This window comes from Dasypus novemcinctus, chromosome 19 (genome assembly GCF_030445035.2).
Source record: "Dasypus novemcinctus isolate mDasNov1 chromosome 19, mDasNov1.1.hap2, whole genome shotgun sequence".
Taxonomy (NCBI): Eukaryota; Metazoa; Chordata; class Mammalia; order Cingulata; family Dasypodidae; genus Dasypus; species Dasypus novemcinctus.
In genome coordinates, this window is record NC_080691.1 from 60,642,231 (window position 1) to 60,656,298 (window position 14,068).

Genomic DNA, 14,068 nt, shown 5'->3' on the forward strand with positions numbered 1-14,068 from the left:
GTGTCTCAGGGTAGGTATACTCATATTTATTCTGTTTTGGTGCAGTGTCTTTCTTGGATATTGATATTTATGCCTTTCATAAGGGAAGTTTTCAGTCAGTATTTCATCAAATATTCTTTCTGTCCCTTTTTCATTTTCTTCTACTTCTGGGACACTGATAATGTGTAAGGTTTTGTGTTTTGTATTGTCATTCATTTCCCTGACACCTTGTTCCATGTTTTCCATTCTTTTCTCTTACTGTTCTCTTGCTTTTTCCAGTTCAGATATTCTGTCTTTGAAATAACTATTTCTGTCTTCAAGTAATTCAAATATGCTCTTATATGTCTCTAATATATTTTTAATCTCATCTGTCATACCTTTCATTCTCATAAGGTCAGTTACTTTTATTTGCAGACATTCAAATTATTCTTTATCTTCACCAGTGTCTTTTTAATATCCTTTAACTTATTAGTCATATTTTCATTCAATTATTTTAATTTATTTAGGAGAGTTTTGTGATTATCATTGATTAATTGTCTTCACTCCTGAATCTCATCAGGATATTTGGTTTATTCCTTTGGCTGGGACATCTCTTCCTGTTTCCTAGTACGTCTTGTACTTTTTTGCTGATGTCTAAGCATCTGATATGTTCATGCATTTATTCTGATGGCCAATTTCTCTCTCTTATATATTGTTATTATTGTTTCACTGCTCTTCTTTGATATTATATTTACTTCAACTTATCCTGTTTTTTAAATTGCCCAGCTTAATTTATCAAAGTCACTCAAGGGACTCACCAATGGGGCACAGACTTTCCCCCAGAGGTGGGGTGAAAAGAACTCTAAAATCAGTTATTGTTCATATAATTTCCAGACCAACCAAGTAGATGGTACTGTTTGTCACATCTTTCCAAGGAGAAGTCTCTTGGTTTTCCTTTGTTTTCATCTGGCGAGAGGCAAGATTCAAATCAGGCTCCACTGGACAAATTCCCTCTAGAAAAATGCCCAGTTTCCCCTGTCTTTTCCCTTGTAACAGCTGGCCAGGAGGAAGATGTCTGCTCTCCTTTCAGTCAGCTGAAATGACTTAGGGGATTTAGCCCCACTGAATATCTTGGGGGTGAGGGAGGGGAGCTCTTCCAGACAACCAGGAGGTTTAGTAACTCACACTTTGTTTTGGCTTCTTTGTCTCTCTGTCACTCACTCTCCTGGATGTTGTGAAGCATTGTCCTCATCTGTAGACCCCCAAAACAGGTCCTTTTGGCTCTGTCTCCATTGTTTTTGTGTGTAATCTGATGTAATCTTCTCACAGTCCCCTCAAGAAGATATTTTATATGGGGTCAATATTTTTAAATTTATTGAGTCTGCCTTGTTATTTAATATATGGTCTATCTATTTAATATAGTGCTCCATGTGCACTAGAGAAAACCATGTCTTCTGCTACAATTCGGTGCAGTGTTTTATACATATATGTATATAGTAACTCTAATTGATACAGAGTATCATTCAGTCTCCTATTTACTTATTATTCCTCTCTTCAGATGTTCTCTATCTATTATTCCACTTGGTATATGGAAGTCTCTTACTATTAAAGAAGAACTATTTCTCCTTTCAAATTTGTCACTATTTGTTTCTTATACTTTGGGACTATGGAATAAGTATATATGTATTTATGATTTGTTATTATCTTCTGGGTTAACTAGCCTTTATTGGTATATAGTGAACTTCTTCGTCCCTCTATGAGATTTTTTGACTGAAGTTCTTTTTTATCTGATATTAAGAGAGCTACTCAAGCTCTCTTTAATTTACTATATTCACGGTCTATTTTTACCATATGTTCCCTAATAAACTATGTATGTCTTTGTAATTATGGTGGGTCACTTGAAAAGAGCATATATTTTGATCTCAAATTTTATCCATTCTGTCAATCTATACCTTTTGATTGGATATGTTAATTCACTTACATTTAAAATAGCTATTGATAATAATGCAGGATTTTCCTGTTTCCTTTTGGTATTGGGTCTCCATATACCTTTTTCACTTTTGTCTTTTAAGCTTTCTATAATGCCTACTTTCATGTATATATGATATTTTTCTCTATTGTAACATTCTGAGTGTTCTCATTTCCTTCTGTAGGCATTTTTCAGTTATTTACTTTGTGGATACCTTGACACTTGAATTTAGGATGATCAACCTGTGACAATCATTTGATTTGATACCATCTTATTTTCTTAGCACATCAAAACCCAGTTGGAACAGTGCTTTGTTTTGCATTTTTGTTGTATTTCATATGAATTATATTTTATGTATCACATGTGAAAAACCAATGGTTTATCATTAATTTCTTGAATTTACATTTAAAAATTTTAAGAAGTAAAAAATGGCAATAAATGACAATGTATGTAATGAAATAGTAACAATATTATTAAATATTCATATGAATACCTTTACCAGATGTCTTTTTTGTTGTCTGTTTTTAAAGATACATAGATCACAAAAAATGTTACATTAAAAAATATAAGAGGTTGCAATATACCCACATCCTACCCTGCCCACTCTTCTCACATCAACAGCCTCTTTTATCATTATGGCATGTTCATTGCATTTGGTGAATACATTTTGGAGCACTGCTGCACCAATGAATAATAGTTTACATTGTAGTTTACACTCTCCCCCAGTACATTCAGTGGGTTATGGCAGTATATATAATGTCCAGCATTTGTACACAATATCATTTAGAACAGCTGCAATTCCCCCCAAAATTCCCCCACATCACATATTCTCTTCCCTCTCCCTACCCACAGCAACTATCATGGCCACTGTCTCCACATCAATAATACAATTTCTTCCATTGCTAGAGTCAAAATAGTTCTGTAGTAAAATACCATTAAGTCCACTCTAATCCATACTTTATTCCTCCATCCTGTGGACCCTGGGATGGTGATGTTCACCCCACCTCTAAATTGAGAGGGGGCTTAGACCCAACATGGTGGATGAATGCAATTCTCCTGCTTATAGTTGTTGGCACTCTCAGTTTCCTGATGTGGTGGTTGACCATCTTCACCTCCCTATTAGCTGACCTGGGTAAGTCCAATGAATCAGAGAGTAGGAGTTGCAACTCTGCTGAGGCTTAGGGCCCAGATGGCACATGGACAGCCCAGAGATTCAAGTGTCTTGAGTATACACCAACCTCAGAGCCAACAAAACTTTCAGTAAAAAGAGCAGAAGAGCCATTTGTACAGATGTCACATCTGGGTCCAATGCCATAACACTCAGGAGCACAAATTGAAAAGTAGGGCCCTCTGGCAAGACACAGAATTCCATAGCCATATGCCATGACCATAGAACCTGTGTCTCTCTACCCTTCAGGAGCACCAGTACCTGGGGTTGTAAATACTTGGCTTTCTCTGGGTTCCTTTTGAGATGTGCATAATTGTGATCCCTCTGATGACCTTCTGACTCATTTTGATGTCTCTTAGCCATAGAAACTCATTTGTCTTTATCATTTCCCCATTTCATTCAAAGTATTTTTTTAGTTGCATCACCAGCTGGTGATTAGTAGTAATCCCACAGTGCCAGGGAGGCTCATCCCTGGGAGTCATGTCCAATGCTGGGGGGAAGGTAATGCATTTACATGCCGAGTTTGGATTAGAGAGTGGCAACATTTGAACAACATGGAGGCTCTCAGGAGGTAATTCTTAGGCACATTGCAGCTCTAGGCCTAAATGAAATTTCAGGCACACAGGCTCATAAGCACAGTCATCAGTTTTAAGGGCTCATCACTGGACAATCCTTCTTCAATGGTCTTTGCCCTTGTGCCTGGAGGATTTTTGCTGTTCCATTTGGGGAATGTGACAGAGCTTCCCTGGCTAGGAACTCAGCACTCCCTCAGTTGTCATTTGTAATTCTAAATATTATGAAAATACCCAACAAACATACGAACAGTTTTATATACCCAATATACATGCCCTGGAGAACTCCCTCCCAACTATGTGTCTCCCTTCAATAACATCACACAACTCTGTTCCTCCCCTGCCATAATTGAAACCCTCTGTCGTACAAAAGTTTTTCAAAAATGAAGCCTAATATATTGCCAAATTCAATTAGTAAGAAAATGAAATAATAATGATAGGCTTAAAGATTAGAAATAGAATACATACTAATTTATAAAAACTAAAACAAGGTAAAAAATAAATTGTGTATTAAAAGTGAAAAATATCATAAAATTTGTTTTTGACATTTTGCTTTTCATCATTTTAATAGGTGTTACCCTGTAAGTACAATGGTGAGGTACATACAGGGTATATACAAGAGTGCCTACAACTGCAAGATGGACAATTGCATTCATCAACCATGTGGGATCTGAGCCCCCTCTCAAAAGAGCGGTGGAGTGGACATCACCATCCCAGGGTCCACAGGATGGAAGACTAAAGTATGGATTAGAATGGATTTGCTGATAGCCTACTATAGAACCATTGTGACTTGTAATGGAAGAAATTGTAGCATTGATGTGTAGAAAGTGGCTATGGTAGTTACTGAGGACAGGGAGTAGAAAGAAGAGATTGGTGTGGGGGCATTTTTGGGACTTGGAGATATCCTAAATGATATTGCAGGGACAGATGCTGGACATACACATCCTACCACAACTCACTGAATGTACTGGGGGACTGTGTAAACTACAATGTAAACTATTGTCCATGTGGTGCAGCAGTGCTCCAAAATGTATTCACCAAATGCAACAAATGTGCCACAATGTTGAAAAAGGTTGTTGACGTGGGAGGAGTTAGGGTTGTGGGGTGTGGGGTATATGGGAACCTCTTATATTTTTTAATATAAACTTTTTTTGTGATCTATATATACATAAAAATACAGTTTAAAAAATATCAAAAAAGAAAAATATCATAAAATTTTGTTTTTGACATTTTGCCTTTCATCACTGTAATAGGCGTTGCTCTGTATGTACAGTGGCAAGGCAATTTCTTTCATTCATTCCTTAGTGTCTACCTCCTTTGTAAAATATTTTGTCTTCAGAAAAGTTCTAGATCACCGTAAAGTCACATATGCAATATAGTGACACATATACCCAACACCAAACCCTTTTCCCCCTTCCCCAGCATTGATCTTTTTATATGTTCATGTTATATTTGCTGCAGCTGAATGTACAGATATTGAAACATAGCTACCAAACATGGTTCCATTGTGGTTTACATTATATTTTATTTTTTAGACTGTACACTTTTCTAAATTTTTAGTTACATTATGGTTTACATTATGGTTTACATTTAGACTATACACTTGTATAAATTTTTGGTGAAATTTAACAAGTTTTATGTCCATCATTGCATGATCTTGTGGAACATTCCATTACCTCCCCCCTCTTATCCCTGCTTCCATCTATTTATTCCTCTCTCCCACTCCCCTCAAGGCCCAAAATGACAACAAACCTTCACTACTTGAAGGACCAGATTCACAGATACTTGCAACAATGCTGAGGGCTTGACACATTAAACTGTCCTCCCCCATCAGGAGCCACCAATTCTCTCAAGAGACACCCTTCCCTCTGTTTGAGAACATGAGGCCTCCCCAGCATTGGTGTACACCTTCCCACTCATTTTATGGGTCTCCACCCAATGATATAACACAATATGACAAGATAAACACTCACACACTCCAAAGAAGACTGCCCCTGTGCCAGATGTCCCCCATTAAGCACCTTAAACAAGTAACCCTTCCGTATTATATTTTCTAAAGAGTTTTCTCAACATTATAGTTTCAACCACATACCCAACAATCTCCAATGTTCATCTGCTCCCCCAACCCTCCCCCAATTCCTTGGGCCATATGACATCCTCCCAACCCTAGCCCCCCAAGCCTGCAAAGCCCCACCCAATATCATCTCTATGCCCCCATCCTATCCCTTCCCTGTACCAGTACTTAACTCTACTTTATCATAGATTTCACCCATGTAGGTGTAGGCTCACAACCTTCCTTTCTCCCCCAATTTCCTGTAAGCCTCTCATCTAGTCTCTAGCTCTCTGAGACAGCTTGGTTTGCTTATTTCATATCAGAAAAGTAATGTACTATTTGTCCTTCAACACCTGACTTCAATGCCTGGCTTGCTCTAGAGGTCTTTATTCCTTTAGGTGGTCTCAGTTCACTCTCTAGTATCCATTCCTTTGTTTCTGAGGCACTTCCCTTAGCAATGCTTGTAGTGGAGATCTATTGAAGAAAATCTCCTTCAGCTTTTGTTGATCTGGAAATACCTTAATCTCTCCCTCATTTCTGAAATTCAGCCTCACTAGATATAAAATACTTTCTTCACAATTATTTTCTTTAATCAATTTAAATATTATTTTCCTTTATCTTCTTGTCTCCACTTTTTTCTAGTGAGATACTGGCACTTGGTCTTATTGGTTCTTCTTTATACATACTTTATTTTACTCCCGAAGCTTCCAGAATTATCTACTGTCCCTTGCATTTGAAAACTTAACTACTATATATCTTGGTATGGTTCCCTCTGTGTTTATCCCATTTGGAGTTTATCCCATTTGGAGTCATCTTGAAAGAGCATAATCTTTTTTTATTGCACATTTTTTAAAATTTTAAAACCTGGGGTTGAAATACAGTTTTCATTTAAAATATTAACAATGAATAAGCCTTAATATTGTTATTTATAAGATGCCTTTTTACACCTCCTGCAAGGAAGAACAAGAAAGGAATGGGCTGCTGTATACACAGGACACTCCCTCCCCATCAGTGGAAGGGTTCAAACCCAGGATGTGGATAACCAAGTCAGTGATGTTATACAGGAGGAGAGGGACGCTTGTGGGCCCTGAGATCCTTTTTGACTGGAATACCCTGTAGTAGTTTAGCCAGTTTGGAGAGTTCATGTGTACAGGTGCTATGACAGTAGCAGATGAATGAGAGAGGGCAAGCAAGAGTTGTGTCTGGAAACAATTCTGTATCATTGAATAGGGAAGCCTGTTGTAAGTTCACTGAACATGCTGCAGTAGTTCCAATGACAATACTCCAGGGAAAAGAACATGGGAGGGAGCTGGGTATCACAGCACAAAAGGAAAGTCCTTAAACCCTGAATTTTCACATACTGCTTAGTCGAGGAAACCTGCTACACCTGCTTCTACTTTACCACCAGTGGTAACAAGCACCTAACTCTTAGAATTCTAGTACTTGTCATCACGTCGTGAATCCCACGTGTCCATCTGATAGTGTATTCCAACATACACAAAAGAAAAATACTGCCTATTACTTGTCAAGTTGTTCTTGAGAAGATCTCTAAACCATGTTATGAAACAAAACATCATCGAAGGACAATCCTTTATTTAGATCTTACTTGTCCACAAAAATAAATGTCCTTTCTTGCCTTTATCTTATAAGAAAATGTGTTTCCAATTATTGTTCCAAGCCTTCAGCTCCTAGAATTGCCCTTTCAGCTTTCTAATGTCTTTGACATTCTTGAAGATTAATTAAAAATAAAAGTAAAACGTGTTCAGGTCTCCAATAAGCCTCTGAAGTCTGTTTTCAATAACTATTTTAGTTCTTCCCTCCCAGCATCACTGGCAATGTGTGAATAGCTGTTTTGTGATCCTACTGCAAAGCTAATGCATGCCATTCCACCCCCTAACTTTCAAGCTCACCTATCCTGTTACCGCAAGGCAAAGCACCCTCTAAACACAATCACTTTGAACTCTTATTCCTCCTCTAGTCTAAAAAAGGGTCCTAAAGCTCTTGAAAAATGTCACCAAATTCTTAGTTTAACAGACATATGTTGGGAGATTAAAATAGTCATTGTGCTCATGGTTTCAGATTTTGCTATGATGACCAAAGGAAATATTGCCTTCCAAAAATGGGAAACAGATACAGAGAAATGCCTTTAGAAAGGAAAGACTGTTGGGGGGCAATAAGTATGAAATAAGCTGGAAGGATCTTCCCCACTTACTTACAAGGACAGTTAATTCAGACAGCTCCTGAAGGACAGATCGTTTCTTGCCAGCTTGGTACCAGATTAAAACAATGGTTATGATGATTTAAGAGTTTCATCTTACATATCCATGCAAGTTGGGAGGGGGGCACATATATGCCTTGACTATGATTACCTGTCAAATTTCATTCTCACATTGAGACAAAGCATTTAAAAATGCTGCCCAGGACTGCAAGTGAAGGGGGAGAGAAAAGAGTCTACATTTACTTTGAGATGTATATTACACTTTAAAAAACCTGAAGGGCAAACACACACTGATTGGCCACCCTGCAGTCTCTCCTATATTTTAGGACAATTGGAAAATTTTAGATTTCAAGGGCAATGAATTTTTAATACTCCCTTCTCTCCACTGTTTTACCTGACTGCACACAATTATATCCAGGAGGCAAGGGGGATCCCACTGGACATCAAGAGCAAGTTGGGTGTTGGGCTAAAGCTGCCTAGAGTCTCAACTCTGCAGACTAAAGTAACAGCTTTGCCAGAGCAGACGTGACCCAGAATACCTAACTGCATATTCAGAGTCCTTCCTCCACTCTACTACAGTATACTTAAGTCCTGAGAAAGCATTTAAGCAGACACTGGGGTGGCAAAGTCACCTCAACATGCCAGTCTATTGAGAGGAAGGAGCATGGAAAGGGGGGGCAGAGACTCCTCAAAAATCACTGGACTGTCCATGTGATAGCCAGGCCCTGAGCCTCAGCAGACTTGCAACTCCTACCTTCTGGTTTATTGGACTTACCTTGGCCAGCTAACAGGGAGATGAAGAAGATCAACCACCACACCAAGGAGCCAAGAGTGCCTACCACTGCAAGGAGGAGAATTGCATCCATCCCCTTGTGGAATCTAAGCTCCCTCTTGAAATAGAGGGGGACTGGACTTAATCATCCCAGTGTCCACAGGATGGAGAAATAGAGTATAGATTAGAATTGACTTACTGGTGTACTGCTGTGGAACTTTTGTGATTAGTAAGGGAAGAAATTATAATATTGATGTGGAGAAAGTGGCCACGGTATCTGCTGATGGTAGGGAGAGGGAAGAAGAGATATGATGTGGGAGCATTTTCAGGATTTGGAGTTGTCCTGGGTGGTGCTGCAGGGACAAATGCTGGGCATTGTGTGTCCTGTCATGGCCAACTAGGTGGAATGGAGGAGAGTGTAGACTACAATGTAGACCACTGTCCATGTGGTGCAGCAGTGCTCCAAACTATATTCACCAGGTGCAGTCAATGTGCCACGATGATGGAAGAGGTTGTTGATGTGGGACGAGTGAGGGTGGGGTGGGGGGTATAGGGGGACCTCATATTTTTTAATGTAAATTTTAAATGAAAATAATTAAAGGGAAAAAAAAAAAAAAGCTCTTTGCTGCTCTGGCTAGAGTTTAGGGTTCCAGTCCTGCTTGGAATTCCAAAGCAAAGGAAGGCAGCGTTGGAGACCTGGGGAAAGAGGTGCATCTCTCCCTAGAGTGCCCACACAGGAGTTTGGGCACAAAGTAGCAAAAGCTAGGGATCCCTTGGAGTGTCATACAGGGGTTGGCAAAAGCCTCCCTTCATACCCAAGTGAGTGTACCCCCACTCAAAAGCTAAGGAGACCAAGCTGATGCAGCTGCCTGCACACACCGACTGGCATCACTTGGGAAACTCCGGGTCCCCCGCTGCCCCTGCTGCCTCAGGCCTGGCCCCAGATCTGCATTCTGGGGACAGAAAGAAGGGGGTGGGTCCTCAGGACCCCACAGGTGAGAGTTGTGAGGAGGAGAAGGCTCAGGAGCAGGACTCGGGGTGATTGCACTCCTCACCTTGCTGAGCACATTCTGGACAGGCAGGTGCAGACGCCCTAGTCGCACGCGTGGCAGTGGCAGTGGCAGTGGCAGTGGGAGGCTTTGGTTCCCTGGTCCGGAAGGGACAGCAGGGGCGGCGTGTTGCCCCAGGTGCCGCTGTTGTTGCTTCTGTGGCCCGCGGCCTCCCAGGCGGCATTAGGGAAGGTGGAGTTAGGGGGTTTGCTCCAGTTCCCCAAATCGTGGGTGCCCCATCGCCCGAGGCGGTCAACCCCGCGGAACCAGCAGTTCGGCTAGTTCTGGAGGAAGGAGTGGAGAACAGACTGAAGTAAATGAACAGCGCCGAGATCCAAGTGAGCAGCAGGAGAGTCCTCTGATAGCACCGACCAGGCCCTCAAATAAAGGCAGCACGGAGCCGTCCTAGTTCAACCTCAGGAGACTCGGCGGGCGCCAAGGACTGGCAGCCCGGGTGCAGGATGGCAGCGGCTGGATCACCACGTCCGCATCCCCGCCGGGCCCGTGAGGGATCCCCAGGAGCGTGGAGGCGGTTTAGTCCCCGGCCGGCAGTGCGCCATTCTCCGCAGCTGGGCTGGAGCTGCCCGGACCTGCCTCCCGCGCCATCGCACGGCTGTTCTTCGGCCATGGCCCCGGCCGCCGCGCTTAAGCTCAGTGCTTAGAGCGAGCCGCAGGCCGAGGAGCCGCTGCCATCCCCGCGCCGCCCCCGACCACCTCGAGTCTCCCGCTCCTCTCTCGACCCCCGTGCCCAGCGCCAGTCCAGCGAGTCGCTCTCCGTGCGTCCTGCGCGTCCTGCGGGCTCACAGCCCCCCTCCCCCCCGGGCTCCGGAGGCGTCAGGCTGTCCCCATTCCACCGCCCCCGAATCCGACCACATTTCCTGGGTCGCGGGCCTCTGCGGTCCCCGCGGGTGCCCGGGCGGCCAGAGCCAGGTAGAGGAATGCCCGCGGGCCCTCAGTCACCGCTGCTAATCAGCGGCTCCAAGCGGCTCCCGGCATTTCCAGGTGGTGACCTGCTCTGTGGAGTCTGGGGCCAGAGCTGTGCCGGCGGCTGTGCTGGCCAGAGGGTCCTTCTGTTCCCAGGTCTGGGTTAATCAGACTCCGGAAGCCTTCTGGAAGCCAACCTTTTGGGCACGTGGTGCAATGGGCCTGGAGCGGGCCTCCAGCCCCCGCAGCCCTACCCCACCTGGGCGCCCTCTCTTAAAATATATTATTTTAAAGTGCGATCCTGAAGGACCTGGTTATACTGGTCTTTTGCAAATCTACCAGCACATTCCTGCCAGAGCAGCACCTGAGAATCACATGTATCTCCAACAGAGCCCTTCAACCACTCATACATATATATGCTTGACCATGCATATATTGACTGGTAAAAGTTCTTTAGTAAATATTGAGAAGATTTGTGAGACAGGTGTTAAGCCTCTGTTTTCTTGAAGTAGGCCCTGGCATAATTATATTCACACATGCACCATGGAAATCAATACGGTGCTGTACAAATGCAGGGCTTTTTGGGGTGTGGTGCTTTTTAGAGATTACAAGTACACCATTGTCATATGTTCATGACTCCAATGATCCCCTCTCTAACAAGACAAAACAATGTATTTTCTTACCATCCATTGATCTTATAAATTATACTAATTTCCAACATTCATTAATATAACAGTAATAATTAAATGATGAAAAAATCAGAAAAAAATTATTAAGTAAGACTTCAAAGCAGAGTTACAGTAATACAACTAAAAAATTCTAAGTTGAAAGAACAAAGGAAAATAGACTTCACAGAATACTAAAAGTACATGTGAAAACAAAACAACTCAGAGAAGAGACCCATTGGGATATAAAATAAAATAAGACACTGCTAAAAGACATTCATATACATGGCAGACAAGCTTAAAAAATTAGCAAAAGGAAAATTAAGTGAAACCTTGTAAATGACTAAAGAGAAATTGACTACTATTGAAGACAGAGTCACAATGGATAAAATTGATGTTGATATAGGCTAAGGGTGAGGATCTGTTTGTCTCTTCTTAAATAATCTGAACTGTATATGTCCTGAACTGTGCATGTGGGGCAGTGAGAGCTGCAGCCCTGCCCTTGATAACCATGGTAACAACTCCAGTCCCTAAACAGTTTAGCAATGCAAACTCTATAAAGTTTAAATATTCAGGGAAAATGCAAACCAAATGTCTTAAAAGCTTACATGGAATGTATAAAGTTCATGCTAAAAGCTTACCTTGAGTGTATGAAGTCCATGCTAAAAGCCTACCTAGAATGTGGAAAATGTGTGTTAATTCTAGTATATTGAACAATAAAACAAAGGACCATCTAGCTTTTCCTGTATAAAAATAACTCGAAAATCTTGTTTGGGGCTTGGGTTTTGAACAGAAAGCCCCTGAGCCTGGCCAGCCATAAATAAATTCCTTTTTCTCTCCCAAAATTATTACTGAGTTCTGGCCTTTTCATAGACAAATAATTAAACCTCTCTCAACATCTACAACAATGTTACTAATGAAGACAGTGTTTGATATGACAAAATTCATTTATGATTTAATTAAATAAATCTTTAAAATAAAAGGAACACAATATTAGAGTTTGTGAAAGCTTACTTAGTGAGTAAACCATTACAAATCATAAATAATAATAAATACCCTCACGCTGTTACTCAATGATAAATATTCCTGAAACATCGGGGGGAAAAAAACTCAAGTGAAACATGGGACAAATTCGCTTTACAACAAGAGACATTGTAGAATGTCTCAAAGCATTCACTAAAATCATTGTGACACTTATAAAGCTATAACCAAGAAAATTCTTTCTTGAATATCACAGTAAGAGATGGACATAGGTAAAACTTATGTATAAACACAAACTATAGATAAACTAAAAGTAAGTTAAATCATCAAATGGAGATTGTGACAGGGACACATATTATGGGAAGGAAGTCAAAGCACACTCATTTGAGAATGAATTTCAGGATGTAGTCAAAGAAATGATGATAAACTTTACAAAAATATGTGCAAAGTTTTAATGCTGTGAAGTCAATCATTCATCTGTTTATTCAAAATATTTTGATTATGTTAAAATTGTCACCAAAGTTTGAGTAGTGAGAGGTAAGTGTGCAGCGTACCTTCTCATACCAGATATCTTAAATAGCCACCATGAAGAATGCATTGACCTTAACAGTGAAAATAATTCCCCACCAAGCTGAAGCAGGTTTGTGGTTCCCAACCATTCAGGGACTATATGGACAATCTGCTCATTGCTTTGGTACAATATTAGGGAACTGCTTGTTTCCACACAACAAAACAATGTGCACTATAACTCCATTAACAAAAAACATAATGGCTGATATTCATTCAAGTCTCATTGATCTTCTTTTAAATTCAGAAATGCAGAGGGAAAAAGAGTTATATTAAGTGGGTCCTCTCACCTCCTAGCACTAATACTGGGCTAAGCACCAGTTCAGGTGATGGAGACATAAATAGACAATTAAAAACAATTAAACAAAAATAAATACTCTTTTCTTCTTGCCTCTTCCATTACAGCAGTATATAGAAATGAAAAGATTAGTCATGGAATAAAGGAAAACAGCTTTAATATGAGGAAAGTATTGAACTCAAATTATTATATCTGCCAATTAATAATATACATTGTAAAACCACAGGGTCACCTACTGCATGGCTTGGGTCTGCACTGCACCACAGCAAACAGGGGTATGTGGATCCTTGAAGCCTCTTTAGTAAGGGAATTCTTTCTACAGGCAATCCTGTGGTGATAGAAGAACAGAACCTCTGGATGAACTCTTCTGGGGGAAACTACTAATTTGCACAGCTGGATAAAGTTCTACATTAGTATCTCTCACCAGAATCACTACTTCATTACACTGTTGTACCAGGCAAACAGTTATGGAATTTTTATATAAAAATCACCTGGAACCCAAGCTTTCAATGGCTTTGGGGAAACCAGAAGTGCCTGCCCTTGGGATTAGCAAGTCTCTAGGAAAAACCTCTCAGCATACTGGAATATATTGCTATGTATTCAGCTATGATGATGCCCACCAAGTCCCTATGCCCATGACTCCACCTCCATCAGACATGGGCAACATCCCCTGGAAGCCGGTATGTCCAGATAATACATATCAGCACTTCACTAAGAGAGGGAAGGAGAGGTCAGGGTCATTACCCTAAATCTGGCCACTGACAGTTTTGATAAAATCTCAGTAGTGACAGCTAAGTCTACCACATTCACAAAAGAGATCTAGTACAGCATTCCTCATTTTGAGCAACCAGCAGGCCTGAGAGATGCTGGATCT